Raw genomic sequence first — 6,136 nt, forward strand, 5'->3', positions numbered from 1 at the left:
GGTGCAGACCAGGCTGAGGGATCACACCTCCCCACCCCCATGCACAAATTTCATGCACCAGGCCTCTAGTTACAAATAAAGTTCCTAAGGACAGACAACTGCATATTTTCCCCTGGAGTTTCTATGAGAGGACTGGCCTAAAAATGGAATTGGAAGGCATTGGTGTACAAAACCATAGCAATCCTATCTAATAAAGAGAGGATATGCAAATTGACCATCACACTGGCACAAAGATGGCAGTGCCCACAGCAGAGGGGGGGTTTCCGTAACACAAGATGGCTGCACCCACAGCAGAGGCGGAGTTCCCATAACGAGTGTTAACGAGCAATCAGCAGGAAGGATGCGTGGCGCTGGGCCGGGGCAGGGCGCCTGAGGCTGTGCCCCCTGCCCTGGCACCAGGTTGGGGGACCTCAGGCCACACTCTCCGCTGGGCAGGGCTTGACAGGGGACCTCAAGGTGCACTCCCCACCCTGGTGCTGGGCCAGGGTACCTCAGGCTGCACCCCCCACCCTGGCACTGGGGGACCTGAAGCTGCGCCCCCTGCTTGACGCCAGGCCAGGGGATGTGCAGCTGCACCCCCTGCCCAGTGGGGCTTGACGGGGGACCTGAGGCTGTGCCCCCCACCCTGCAGGGCTTGATGGAGGACCTGAGGCTGTACCCCTTACCCAGCGCCAGGCCAGGGTATCTGAGGCTGCACCCCCCGCCCAGTGGGGCTTGACAAGGGTGGGGCTGGCTGGGTCTGAATCTCGCCCAATGGGGGTGGGGTCAGCTGGGTCTGGGTCTCACTTGATTTTGAGGCACCACAGGTGGGCAGGGACTTGACTCTGGGTCCCTCGGTGCACCCCAGACTCTGACAGGAGTAAGATTTTCATATACATTTTACTAATTTTCTTTCATCTCTGACACTTCCATTATACAGAAAGGGCAAATAGCAATATTAAAATATTTCCTCTAGCCGAAACCGGTTTGGCTCAGTGGATAGAGCGTCGGCCTGCGGACTGAAAGGTCCCGGGTTCGATTCCGGTCAAGGGCATGTACCTGGGTTGCGGGCATATCCCCAGTAGGAGATGTGCAGGAGGCAGCTGATCGATGTTTCTCTCTCATCGATGTTTCTAACTCTCTATCTCTCTCCCTTCCTCTCTGTAAAAAATCAATAAAATATATTTTAAAAAAAAATATTTCCTCTAATTAATCCTCTTTTAATGTGCACAAATTTTGTGCACTGGGCCACTAATTGAAACCACAAAAGTGGATGAAACTAGTTAGAGTTTGTAGAGCACGAAGCAAAAAAATGGCTAAGGACACACATTTAAAGTTTGGAAGAAGATGGCTAGCAAAAAGGTGGAAGGGAAGCAATGCAATGGAACACTTGAAGACAGTGGTGTCATGAAACCAAAGAAGAACATTTCAATGAAAGTGTAATGGTCAAAATGAGCTGTGGTGGTTTTAAACTTAGCTAAACTGGAACAAATTTCCCAGAATTCCTTTCCCTGTTTAGTTCTATGTTATGATTCATCAAGAGAAATGAATTTGTGAGATTTGAGAGGAGGAAGTAAAGAAGCAAAGACCTCTAGTTAGAGGTGGTTAGGGATAGACACAGACATGGAGGGGAGGAGGTCCAGTTTGTCCTCACTGAAAGAGGATGAAAAATAGGCACATAGGTCGGTCAGATAAGTGTTCTTATTTGGTCTTATAAAGGCTTTTGTAAGATCATAGCTACTCAGAGGAATCTAGCTAGTCTTCAATACTGAAATGTAAATATCATCTTACACTAGACTGAACTATAAGCTCTCAAGCAGAGACTACACCCTATTGTACCCCAAGTGCCTAACACAGTTACTGGCCCACAGTATTAAACAAAGGACTTACTAAATAAATTAATTAATTCTAGCCCTGGCCAGGTAGCTCAATTTGTTAGAGAGTCATCCCAACATGCCAAGGTTTTGGGTTTGATCCCCAGTTGGGGCACTAATAAATGTATAAATAAGTGGAACAACAAATTGATGGTTTCTCTCTCTCTCTTTCTCTCTCTCTCTCTCTCTCTCTCTCTCGATCCCTCCCTCTCAAATCAATAAAAAAAATAAAATTAAAATTAATTCTACTACACACATTCCTGGCCCATATTATAAGGGATAAGAGCTGTTCAAAGGTGATGAACTTCCTGCTTCCACTCAAAGATTTTATTTTATTTTAATATTTAAAATGTTTTTTCTTATTTTTTAAAATATATTTTTTATTGTTGATAATATTACAGATATCTCCCATTTTCTCCCCTCTCTCCCCCCCCCCAGCCTCTACCCACTCCTCAGGTCTTTACCACCCTATTTCCCATGTCTATAGGCTATGCATATCCTATATAATAAAAGGCCAATATGCAAATCAACCAAATGGTGGAACAACCGGTCGCTATGAAGTGCACTGACCACCAGGGGCAGACACTCAACACAGAAACTGCCCCCTGGTGGTCAGTGCAGTTCCACAGGGGGAGTGCCACTCAGCCAGAAGCCCTGAGCTGGGCTCCCAGCTGACAAGCGCCATGGCGGTGGCAGGTGTCCATGGCAGTGTTAAGGATGTCTGACAGACAGCTTAGGCCTGCTCCCCGCTGTCAGTCAGACATCCCCCCGAGGGCTTCCAGACTGCAAGAGAACACAGGCCGGGCTAAGGGATCCCCCCACCAAAGTGCATGAATTTCGTGCACCAGGCCTCTAGTAAGTATATAAGTTTTTTGATTTATCTCCTGTTCCTCCAACCCCACATCAAAGTATGTCAATTTGCTCCATGCCTCCCTGCTTTGGGTCTTATTCTTTTTTAATGTTCACTTCAGAGAAGGGACAGTTCTTTTTGTTTTTGTTTTTAAATATATTTTATTGATTTTTCACAGAGAGGAAGGGAGAGGGATAGAGAGTCGGAAACATCGATGAGAGAGAAACATCGATCAGCTGCCTCCTGCACACCCCCCACTGGGGACGTGCCCACAACCAGGGTACATGCCCTTAGCCGGAATCGAACCCGGGACCCTCCAGTCCACAGGCCAACGCTCCATCCACTGAGCCAAACCGGCCAGGGCAGAAGGGACAGTTCTTTACAAAAGAATTCCAATTAATAAATGAGGGAGGTATGAAAGAAATAGAACACCACAGTAGTCATTACTACTAACAAGATCCACCAATGAATGCTAAAATTAGTGGAGGAAATTGTAAGGAGAAACAAGATATTTGCATAACCTCACAGTGTCTCCTCCCCAGTATATATTAATTATAAAGGGAAAAATAGTTAACTTCACAGTGGAAAACCTGGTTGACATCACCTTAACTAAGGGATCAAAGTTAACACCACTAGTTATAAGATGTATCACTACTATATACCACCTGATAGGATATGCTGAGCATGCACTTCACCTTATGGTATTATTCTAAAAATTCATTATCTCAATATAATCATAAGAAAACATCAGATGGTTGAGAGACATTCTGCCAGAAGCCGGTCCATCCTTGCTGCTTGACACAGTCGCTGCAGGGAAGAAACATCTGCACAGCATATGTTTCAAGGGACCTGGCATATATGGCATACTGTTCTTAATATGTTTGCTCCCCTTAGCGCTATGTGTTTTAACCAAGGTCACCTCTCCGAGAAAGATTGTTTCCCCAGGTAGGGATTTTTCCCTGAAGTTAGGGAGGGGATAAAACCCCTTAACTAAGTGCCAGGCGGGTAGTTAATCACTTCAACTACAAACAATCACGCTTAAGCTACATAATCTTTACTCCCTGGAATGGAGATAAGAAACGCCCTAACCTTTGCAATAGAAAGGATTAAAGTCAACTGGTATAAATACAAATGTAACAAGACAATAAAAAACAGAACTTGGCTGGAGAACCTAGACAGAACCTGGCTGGAGAACCTAGCGAGAGAACATGGCTACAGAACCTGGACAGAACCTGGCTGGAGATCCAAACCAGAACTTGGCTAGAGATCCTGGCTAGGCTGCTGATCAACTGAACACTGTCTCCGTGTCATTCCTTCTTCGCCGACTCCGTCCACACCTTTGGAGACCCCTGGACCTGCTGGGGTTGGACCCCAGCAACATTCTATAAAATACTTGACCAGAACTCTTTAAACATGTCAAAATTATAAAAGATAAGGAAAGACTAAGGCAAGTGTTACAACCGGGGGGGGGGGCGGTGGGCAAAGGAGAAATAACAACTAAATGCAATGTTGTATCCTGTACTAAGTCCTAGAACAGGACATGAGTGGAAAAACAAGTGAAATCCTAATAATGTATCCATATGTATCCAAAGTCTGTACTTTCATTAATGCAGGAGAATCAAAGGCTATACTTCCACTCACTCTAAAAAAAATTAAAACTTTCATATTAAAGAACAGTGATAATGTACGGATACATTATAATAAAGAAAAATCAACATAGACTCGTAACCAATAATCTATGTTGAGCGTTAAAAAATAAAAGTTAAAGTTATAATGGTAGAAGCTATAGTTGTAAAATTTCTCTTTTCTTTCCTTCTTGCATTGTTTTTATGTTGGGGTCCAACCCCAGCAGGTCCAGGGGTCCCCAAAGGTGTGGACGGAGTCGGCGAAGAAGGAATGACACGGAGACAGCGTTCAGTTGATCAGCAGCCTAGCCAGGATCTCTAGCCAAGTTCTGGTCAGGATCTCCAGCGAAGTTCTGGTTAGGACCTCCAGCCAGGTTCTGTGTCCAAGTTCTCTTGCTAGGTTCTCCAGCCAGGTTCTGTAGCCATGTTCTCTCGCTAGGTTCTCCAGCCAGGTTCTGTCCAGGTTCTCCAGCCAGGTTTGGTCGCCATGTTCTATCCAGGTTCTATAGCCAGGTTCTGTCTCTAGGTTCTTCAGCCAGGTTCTCTGGCTAGGTTCTGTCTCCTGTTGTCTTGTTACATCTGCATTTATACCAATTGATTCCAATCCTATCAATCTCTATTCCAAAGGTAAGGGCGTTTCTTATCTCCATTCCAGGGAGTAAAGATTATGTAGCTTAAGCATGATTGTTCGTAGTTAAAGTGATTAACTACCCACCTGGCACTTAGTTAAGGGGTTTTATTCCCTCCCTAACTTCAGGGAAAAATCCCTACCTGGGGAAACAACCTTTCTTGGAGAGGTGACCTTGGTTAAAACACATAGCGCCAAGAAGGGGAGCAAACATATTAAGAACAGTATGCCATATATGCCAGGTCCCTTGAAACATATGCTGTGCAGATGTTTCTTCCCTGCAGCGATTGTGTCAAGCAGCAAGGATGGGCTGGCTTCTGGCATTTTTATATACTTTATGCTATAATAAAACAAATATTAATATTTTGTGTATCCAAGTAGAAACACATTGGTTTAAGTTCCAGGATGGTATTTGAGGTTGTAATAATTGGCGATCAAAGGAGAAAACTATGTTCCAAGCTTCATATAAATCTTATGTGAAAAATTTAAATTTAGTTATATCACAATAATATCTAAATCCTGACTTTAGCCCTAGCTGATTTGGCTCAGTGGATAGAGCATCAGCCTGTGGACTGAAAGGTCCCAGGTTTGATTCTGTTCAAGGGCATATGCCCAGGTTGTGGGCTCGATCCCCAGCAGGAAGCAGCTGATCAATGATCCTCTTTCATCATTGATGTTTCTATCTCTCCCTCTCCCTTCCTGTCTGAAATAAATACAAATATATTTAAATAAATAAATAAATCCTGGCTTCACTTCCAAAATGCTCCAAGGAACCCTCAGAGTTACCTGGCATAGAGCTGAATCCCTTCTTTAAGAATAGTAGTGAGGCCGAACCGGTTTGGCTCAGTGGATAGAGCGTCGGCCTGTGGACTGAAGGGTCCCAGGTTCGATTCCGGTCAAGGGCATGTGCCATGGTTGCGGGCACATCCCCACTGGGGGGTGTGCAGAAGGCAGTTGATCGATCTCTCTCATCGATGTTTCTACCTCTCTATCCCTCTCCCTTCCTCTCTGTAAAAAATCAATAAAATATATTTAAAAAAAAAAAAAAAAAGAATAGTAGTGAGAACTATAGCAAAGATACTGTCAGGGCAAGGATAAAACAGAAGCTAGAGGAGCAATGAATTCATTGCCAGTGGGGCTTGATCCTTAGACTTCAGAATATTTATATTTATATTTATAT

Source organism: Myotis myotis, unplaced genomic scaffold (assembly GCF_014108235.1).
Source record: "Myotis myotis isolate mMyoMyo1 unplaced genomic scaffold, mMyoMyo1.p scaffold_m19_p_1, whole genome shotgun sequence".
Classification (NCBI taxonomy): domain Eukaryota; kingdom Metazoa; phylum Chordata; class Mammalia; order Chiroptera; family Vespertilionidae; genus Myotis; species Myotis myotis.